Below are 9390 nucleotides of genomic sequence, written 5' to 3'. Positions count from 1 at the left end.
TTCCAATGCGCGGATAATCTAACTCATATTATAATAAGAAAATCATAATTCTCTATCACAAAAATAAGGTACATACCATTGCTACATTAAGTGATAAATCCAAGCTTTCGCTCACCAAATAGTACGAAAAAAACTGCACAAAAAATGTAGCCTATTTTGCTGCACTTGATAATGTCATATCTTTATCAGAAATGGTTTCAATTCAGATGGCACATGTTATAGTTAAACGCAACAAATAGCTTTTCTAGATTCAATCTACGACTTATGTTTGCCACGAAACAAGGAAGCTTGATGATTGTGAAGACCAATTAGAGAGCGATGGTGCTTTACCCTAGTGAAGAAAATAACATATCACTAAAATGATAATAAATTGAGAAAATATGTGCAAGAATCGATTAAAATATAGTACCAGTTGTTATGAATTATACCTACGTTCACGGCATGTAGAACCTACTGTTTCATGGGGACACGGGCTAATGTTAGGTGAGACGCAGCGGCCATCATTCCCGCACGGCTCGTGACAGGCAGCTAAAAAAACAAATGCAATTCGAGAAGATTATTTTTTCATTTTCACGACAACAAGGAATCTTCGAGAAAGGCATAGGTTTAAAAGTAACATTAGAAGCAAAAAGTTTTGAGTTCGTTGACATGCGCGTTTGGCATCGTTATCAGGTGCGTCCAGCCCGGGCCGTTTCACATAATCACTTTACCGTGTTGACAACGACCTCCGCTATATCAGGAACGACAAAGACATTTTTGACTGTTTGGTGCACACGAACCGTTGTTAAGGCAAATTGTATCACAGTGAGTGTCACAAATGGGTGGCAGGCCTGCTCATAGGCCATTTTCCTGACAAACTAATATGGCGCTATTCCTTTTTACAGCCCGGACTGTTATCGTCAGTTAAACAAAAGGTTAAACCTATCTCATAGAATGAAAAACAAAAATGGTGTGTATCGTGCTGACAAGTGATGAGGATCCGATCACCAAAATGAAACTGCCCACCTGTTGTCACGGTTCCTGATACACTGATGATAGCCATTGCGGTAGTGTCTTTAACAACTAGTGACTACGGTGCACTTGTGGAAATGTAATATGCAATTCCATATTTGCGTCAGAAAATTTAACATTACTGTTCGCTTTTACTTTTACAATGGCCTTTAACTGTGGATCACTGCTGTTTGAGTAAACAGTGAATGGTCAAATCACCGACTGGCGTGAACCCTTCTTGGCAACGGAGTACCAACTGAGTTCCCGTGACCCGTTTTTTCGGGCGTAAGATTCATCGTGTGGTGAACGGCAGGAGGAGGTGTCGCAAATCAGAGCTGGCTGATGGAAATCACATATTTAACAAACTAGCACAGATGTGTGAAAGGTTTTTGTTTTTGCTCAGCTTGACTACGCTGACGTTACCTTCACATTGCCGTAATAAGACTAGATTCCGCCAGCTAGACAAGTAGATTCATCTGCCCCGATTAATCGATAACCTGCACTGGAAGCATAACGAACCCGGTCTCCAAACTGTCGTCCAGCTCCCATCACAAATCTTTGTGTCGGTGCTTGAGGTTCGGGAAACCAGACACCTGAAATAAAAATTTTGTATCACTACGCTTTTGAATGTAAGAAGTAATGATTATGTCCATTTACTTTCACATTGCGGACCACTCTCGCTCCATTTCCCGTGCTCTGTGCACATTCGTCGCTCTGGAACAAACAGCTGATATCTACGGTCACATGTATATTGGGCCGTCGAACAGTAGCTGCAAAATGAAAAACGTTATACAACTTGTCATCGATGTGTTCTCTTTGCATCAAGTTTACCCTGCAGTCAGCCGTTGATTGATTTCGTTATTCATTTCGTGAGGGCTCTGCGCATGATCGGACAACGATAATGTGCATTGGACTGGACGAAGTGTCCTCAGAAAGACAAATTATTTGAGCTTCTCCTTTCAGTTGATATCCTTCTTGGCAGCTGAAAGCGATGCGGCTATCAAGCAGCGAAATCGTTTTGCTTACAGATTCATGTTGCGGAATTTGAACATCGGAACAATCGATTGGGCTGCAAGTTGGAATTTTTGTATTCGTCCTTATTTTCCGTTTTCACCACAGGAAAACGTGGACGTTTGCGATTCATCGAGCGTATATCCCATCTGGCAGCCAAACTGGAATTTTTTATTGTATCAGTACGTGTCTTCAGTCGCTCGGTGAAAATCAATCCTACAGACAATTCTAATTCCATTTGGAGTTGTTTCGGAAGGACGCATAACTGCGGCTGACACTGTGGCTTTCTTTTCCAGATGCCAGATAACCCACACATCAACTCAGTGCCGGCTAAGGGCGCATTTTGGCGTTAAAAAGGTTCAACAAAAGGTTGACGCCAAAATGCCCCCTGGAAGCCTGGATCGCAGCGTACGAGGGCCGCGATCATATCCAGCCAAATTTCTGTTGCTTGGATTTGGCCGTTCAAGGGAACTGGAGAAGATTTACACGGTCATGTGACGCAGGTCGGAGGGAGATGCTTCCGTTCTCTTGTCGACTTGCATTCACTCAACCCACTGCCCATGCGTATCCATGCTGGCAGGCCAGTTTCATGGCGAAGGGATTCTGTTGGCGGCTCTTATTTAATCCATTAATGGACAAACTGTTGGTCTAAAAAGAATAATTCTAATTGCAATGAATAGCCCATTGTAAGGGCTTTCGATTTTCGTAAAACTTAAAGCAGTATTTCCATGGCAAAAAAATATAAAAAATATAATTTTGCAAAGTTTTGCAACCCAAAGATGTAATGGACCCAAACGATAAAACGACAAAAAATCTTTCGTTCCAGAACTTATTTGGTTACGGAAATCCTACTTTTAATGTTACAGAAATAGAAAGCTCATACTAAGAGCTATTCCTTGAAATTAAAATAATTCATTTCGGACCGATAGTTTGTCCATTAATAAATATTTTATTTTTGGACGGTGTATGGGAGGAGGGGAAACTATGAAAAACCGAAACTTTGGGCCCTTCGTTTAGGCATTTTTTTGGCTTATTATATGTTATCAAGGTAATATCTAGATTCCTTGTATCATGAGGAATGTTTTGGTGGGCATTAAACAACAAATATTAATCAAATTAGTTAAAGAAATACTAAATTACGAACAACCAATCACAGTAGAGAAAACGGATGCCATTATTTTTAGGCGGAATTTTTAAAATTTCCATTATTATCAACGTAAAATAAGTTCAAAAACAGTTTTACGATTCCATATTTGTCTTATGGTATAGGCTTATCGTTATAATAATACAAAAAAATAGGAAAGCCTTTTCATTTGGTTTATTTTCAAATTCGAATTTTTACAGTCATTTATTAAACTACTTACATTCATGGTTCACTGGAAACAAAAGAATCGCTTACCGTCGAGTCCAAGGGGTTATCGTAAAAGATGTCAGTGTTGATTTCAGGAATGTTTTATGATTTTTTATTAGTAATTTTATGATTTGGGCCTAATTTGAAAATAGAAATCGATGCAGACGACACATGCAGACGGCACAAGCAGACGACACATCAACAGCTTGCTTTCTTTCAGTAGTGGTTGCCACTGGCGTCACAGTTGGAGAGCCAATCGCAGTGCGAGAATCGTGTGCCGCTTACAACCCGAACGGTCGAGTCAACTCGCGGAGACCATGTTGCGCCAGACAAACTGTCGACAAACTGTCGACAACAGAGCCATCTGTGGTCGGTTTTGTAACTTTGTAGCCTTTTCGACAGGTGTACGCCAAAACCTCCCCAAAATGATAAACATCCGCATCGAGTTCAGCATTGCCTGCTGTAAAGAGACAATTCCGTTGGTAAAGAGCCCAAATTGGGGTATTCCACCGGACGGCAGTTGACGGGATGCCGTTCCAGTTATCGTCGTTTGTGCAGGCTAATCGTTCCGGTCCGTCTAATTCGTATCCTGGATTGCAAGCTAACTGAACGTAGACGTGTTCTTCGGCTCCCGTCACCGTACCATGTCCCAGCACGCCGGATAAGCGATTGCAGAAAATCTGATGACATGACGGCTCTTCATCCGTCATCGGTGGCTAAGCAGGAACTTTCGCGTACACCGATTAATTTGTATCCCTCGTCGCAGTCGTAGAGTATGACATATCCGGTGTTGAGGCTCCGAGCTGATTCACCGACTACAAAGCCAAAGTATCCGTGTTTGATAATATCCGTCATGGAACAAATCCGTGCAAGGCAACGAGGTCCAGAATCGCCGATCCAGGTGCCTTCACTGCCGCACGTCCTCTGCTGCGATCCGTTCACAGTGTAATATGATTTAATTGTTGGTCGACAATCAGGCGTCAATCGGGCAATAAGCTTTTTTCAAGAAGGCTAGCACATTGCGGCGGCTCTTTTGTCCTCTTATATACTGTAAAGTTTTGTCGAGTTCTTCAAAGAAAAAAAAGCGAGGTTCTTCGTGGGTGGGGTAGGTGGGATAACGTCTAACGAGCGACAGACACAACCAAAAAATTGTTTTCAAACATATTCTGAAAATGTCATAAATAAATTTAAAGGAAAAGGTGTAACAAAAATGATTCTATTCATAATAAGACAAAAAGTTAAGGGAAATTCGAAACATAACGGTATATTGGGCAGAAAATCTCGTATCGTAAGGTATGCATGTTTGCATACTACCATGCAAGTGCATTTGCCCCTTTTGCCACTAGGGAATAGGCAGAATGCACTGGTGATACACTGCTAATACAAGATTGCTTTTTACAAGTTTCAAATCGTGAGGTTGCGTTAAATTTGAATAAACATAAAGAACCACACATATAGCCTACCAGATTGCTCGTCATCTTCTTGTTTTTGGTAAGGAAACAAGACTGTCGAGGCGACTGCGCTGGACAAAAGATTTTATGTGTCGGTAAACATTTTGTTCGTATTAGAAAGCCTGTTATGTAAATTATTTCTTTCTATATCGTTTGCCGTTCTAATGCCCCAACAAATTTTACATGCTATGATATTTCATGGCTTTCCAAACACAACTTCAAGTCTAGTCTGATTCCGGACGAATTCCGAAATAACAAAATCTTTGTCTATTTGTTCATCAAACAAAAACATACAAAACAACAAAACTATGTAAAACTATCGATAAAAAACTAAGAGTATACGTAATAAATAACACGTTGCTTACTGTGATGCGCATGATTTATACAAAACCTAATAAAAAATATTCGTGAAGGTTACACGGAACGTGAAAAAAGAGCGGGATTGGTCGTCATATCCGTATTAATCCACCGTTTATAACTCATGTGAACACCTAATACCCATTTACAGTTCATACCGTTTGCTTTCCATTCACCATTTTCAGCTTCGCCGTTCAAACGGGGAAGGATAAATGGGACGCAACGATTGAAGCCTTAAATGTACTGCTCTCTTTTTTTCCGTCACTTTACCCAATCATGAGTGACCGGTTGAGGTCTGAATTGAACAGAGTGGGTGTGTGGCGCCGGAAGCGTTCGCCCTTCGACTGCCCCACGATTAGTTCTTTTCAAGTCGCTCTTGACAAACTGGTGTGACCAGGAAAAATTAGCAGGCCACGAGACATGCGATATCAAGTGGTCACGTGATAATATCCTTTGACGTCCTCTGAGTGTTCTGGGCAACCATCAGAAATCAAGCCTTATATTTATACAAGTATAATCTGGTCCAGAAGGGTGGCCAGCTCATGTAGTCGATCTCACACGTGAGCGCGGTCTAGGCGATTTGCATGTCTTCTCTTGTCCCTAGAACTCAGACATAAGCCCGAATTAGCGAAGTGAACTCGACGGGGTGGGAAGGTGACGAGGCAAACGACCGTGAAGCCACATGCGATGCTCTTTCGAAGAATTGTTGTTCTTTTGTTAGTTTTGTATTGCACTTGAGTAAATAAATGTTTTACGCAAACAAACCAAAAACTTGTGGCTCACACTTTATTTCGATCTGCAAATCTTGCATTCGTGTGAACTTGACATTTATTGATCATGCGGTAGAAAATAGGCTAGCTTAGATAGATTCGGACAATTCCGTTATCGTGTATGCCAATAAAGACGTGGTGTAGTAAAGCGCAGCTTTTGCTTGGTAATAGTTTGAGGCCCTATATTACTTGGGGACCTCAATGTTGGAAACAAAAGCTGCGTAAGTGATAATGTGGTAGTCGGACATCTGTGTGCTGCAATACTGAGGAGCTTGTGTTGTGTATTATTCCTGAGCCTTAGTCGTGTAGTGCGTGGGTGCTTCCGAATAACGGAGGCCAAATAGTACTTGGGATCCTCGGCGTAGTACGCTGGAGTAGCATTTATTGTTGTGCTGTAGCTGGGCTCGAAGTAGTTAGACGGAGTATATAATTTTATTTCGTTCTCTAGTGAATGTCCTTTATGTTCGCTATAACAATAGAAACGTTGAAACAGGACCTTCAATGTTAAATAAGGAAGAAACTTAAGTCCGGGCCGACAGTATAAATTTTTTGTTCAATAAATGCGATCAATGCAGTACGGTAAGATCCAGAAGTATCACGTGTTATTAGAAAAGAAATAATACAAGCATTGTTATTCAATAATATTAAAGAAGAGCATATTTTTTTTTACATTTAAAGACCGTTTTTACTTACCGAAACTGCGCTACTATGTGATTCTCCGTATGCTGTTTGATATGTATTCTTGGTATTACCGAGGTCAATCTCACTACGGCTGACTGTTAAACGCGTAACGTCACGATCTGTTGTACCAGTGTCAGCAATAGAAGTGAAGAAACGCGACGAGAAGTAGACGGCTTTATCGCTGCTATATTTCACTGAACAAAATAGAGATGGTGAATGTAGTGTTATTGTCGGTTGAAACAGCATTATATTTACAGATGGATATGAATGCATTTCCCATATCGTCCGCAAATTCGGTGGTGACAACAGTGCTAAGCGGGATTTAAGTCGACTCGTAATGGATAGCACCTTGGTTCAAGAGAACTGCCCAACGCAAAAGTGTCTACGTAAATAACCTCGTTTGGTTCCTTCCAATCGCGATGAGCTAATGCTATTTCATACAACATTTTCGCCTTAAAAAACAATACTTGTTTTCCACGTTTGCCTTACATAGGTTAAAGAATACATCAGTTTAAGCGAGGGGTCTTCGCTTCTGCAATATGACCAACTTAAAATTCAACAAGCGCAAGGCAATACATTCGTAAATTACGTTGAAGGTGAAATCAGCTTTCCGCGACCGTACTGTTAGTGACTTTAATACGTTTGCTACAAAGAATTTTCTTAGATTTGACACCGTGTGGTACTGTATTGATTAGGGATCCTTGTAATCGCAACAAGGAACTGAGTGAAATTTAAGACATATCACAGCCTGGATACGAGCGGAACATAGTTTTTGTTTAAATTTATTTTTGAACAGAATCGTTTCCCAAGCTAATGCCTCCACACATCCATTCTTGTTTCGATTTCAGTAATAATATTTGACCAGTCTTCATGTTAATATATGTTCGTATTCAGACCCGCCAAAAGCACCGCGAAAATCATTCAATTTTCGTTCTTTCCATGCAGTTCTTTCCTAGTAATAGACGAAAAATAGGACCGATGCAGGCCATATATTTCTTGACGACAAACTGTTAGCAAGGGTTTTGAAACAAGCTCAGAAAGAACAGCAAGAGCTTGAAGAAGAAACAGGAGAAACTGGGTCGATCGTTCAAGGTAAGATATTTAATGTATCAAATTGTACAAGATGTTTTTCTGTTTAATATTCTACGAGCCACATTGTTAGGTACGGCCCACACCATTTGGTGCAGACCTTGAAGAACATGAATGTAACAATGGAGAATCATACTTTAAAAATCATTCACAGTTTGGAGAAGACATGGTAAATTAAAATGATAAGCTCTAATTGGATGTAGTTGCTAATTTTCTATTCTATAGCAAGTTGATGTAGAGAATGAAAAGCCCTGGCATTGTTGATAAATCCCAATCTAACACCAAATAGAACTCTGGTTGACAGTATTGTGGAAAAAATAAGAGAAAAACAGACTAAGATACAAACTCAGTTTTCTGAAGTAGAAAATAGTAGCTAGTGTGGTTCACGCATCAATGACAAAAGTGAAACTCTTGAATGGTTTCATTCATAGGTGTCAAATTTCAAGATGTTGATCTACGCGTAAAAAACTTATACCTCAGCGTAGTATCAGTTTTTCATCGCATTTTCATCATAGTGGAAATCTCATCCCTTCTTTGCAGAGATGGGAACAAATTCTGTAAATTACTGGTTTTCTGTTTGGTTGTGTATTGTTGGGACCCGGCCCAAGTGTACCTGTTTTTCCTCCTAGATGGCGTGAGTGCCTCTTTCTCTCTTACCCCCTTTTTTGGCCTTGCCGAGGCGGAGGGGGTAGTCTCGAATGGAACGAAGGATCACGCGTTAGCTGAGTCCGATCGTTCAGAGAAATTAATACAGAAATTGAAGCGATTCACGATTTACGAACGTTATTTACAGCCGAGCTGTAACAGTGGTGGCAGCGGCGAGATCCCGAGTTTCCCCATAGTTTAATTTCGTCAGATTTTACTGTTTTTTCGATTCGCTGAATCTAGTTCCTGCAAGGTCGGCCATCTTGATCGGCCATTTTGTCAGCTCGTAGCAGCCTCTTCGTGGCGGTTCCTCTCGTTTCCTCTTTTTTTTTCTTTCTTTTGCCGGTTTTCGAGGACAGTTTTCGAGTGATTTCTTTTGTGTTTTCGACTAGTTATTGCAAGGTTGTACTCTAGTTGGTACGACCGGCAACATTCTGTCGATAGTTCCCTTATTATTTATCTCAAAGTGTGTGTGTTGATCCACTCGGTATTGGAGCCCAAATTTATTTGTCGAGACCGAAGTCTTTATCAAAGCGAGTCTGCTAAAATTTTTAAAATCTCTTTTTTTTTGGGTGGTTGTGGGGCCGTTTATTGGTGCATTTCATATATTCAACATTGTGGCCGGGCCCTAGTAGGCTAGGCTCGATCGCGAAATATTTGATGCCCACTCCCACGTGGCCGCCATCATAGCCGTCAACCACGTTTTGTGCATTCCTTGAGTGTGGTCGGGTCCCTTGTTGGCCTGTCCCCCCCTAGCTTGAAACTGCCTGGGAAACGAGCAAGTGAAAAGGCTCGTGGAAGGAAGAAGCAAAAGCGAGCTAGGAGACGATTCTTTGAAAAGCAAAGGCTGCTTGTTGAGCTTGACGAATACCTCGAGCAACGTGGCGAGAAGCTACCCGACGATCAACTGCAACCGGATACCCCAACTGAATAACCCGTACCACCTGTTGAAGCTCCCACTGCACCAATCGACGACGACGTAATTTGTATCGATGGAATTGAGTTTACTGAAGAGGAATTGAATCCGATCGAGCAAAGTTCTAAA

The 9390-nt window shown here is 41.1% G+C and overlaps 1 pseudogene; it reads right to left on the bottom strand.

Moving 5' to 3' along the window:
* Positions 1-255: 255 nt before the first annotated feature.
* On the bottom strand, positions 256-1267 carry LOC130693084 (sushi, von Willebrand factor type A, EGF and pentraxin domain-containing protein 1-like; annotated as a pseudogene).
* Between the last annotated feature and the right edge of the window lie 8123 nt (positions 1268-9390).

Source organism: Daphnia carinata, chromosome 3 (genome assembly GCF_022539665.2).
Source record: "Daphnia carinata strain CSIRO-1 chromosome 3, CSIRO_AGI_Dcar_HiC_V3, whole genome shotgun sequence".
Classification (NCBI taxonomy): domain Eukaryota; kingdom Metazoa; phylum Arthropoda; class Branchiopoda; order Diplostraca; family Daphniidae; genus Daphnia; species Daphnia carinata.
The sequence above is the reverse complement of the archived record's forward strand: the minus strand, read 5'-3'. Positions and strand labels throughout refer to the sequence as shown.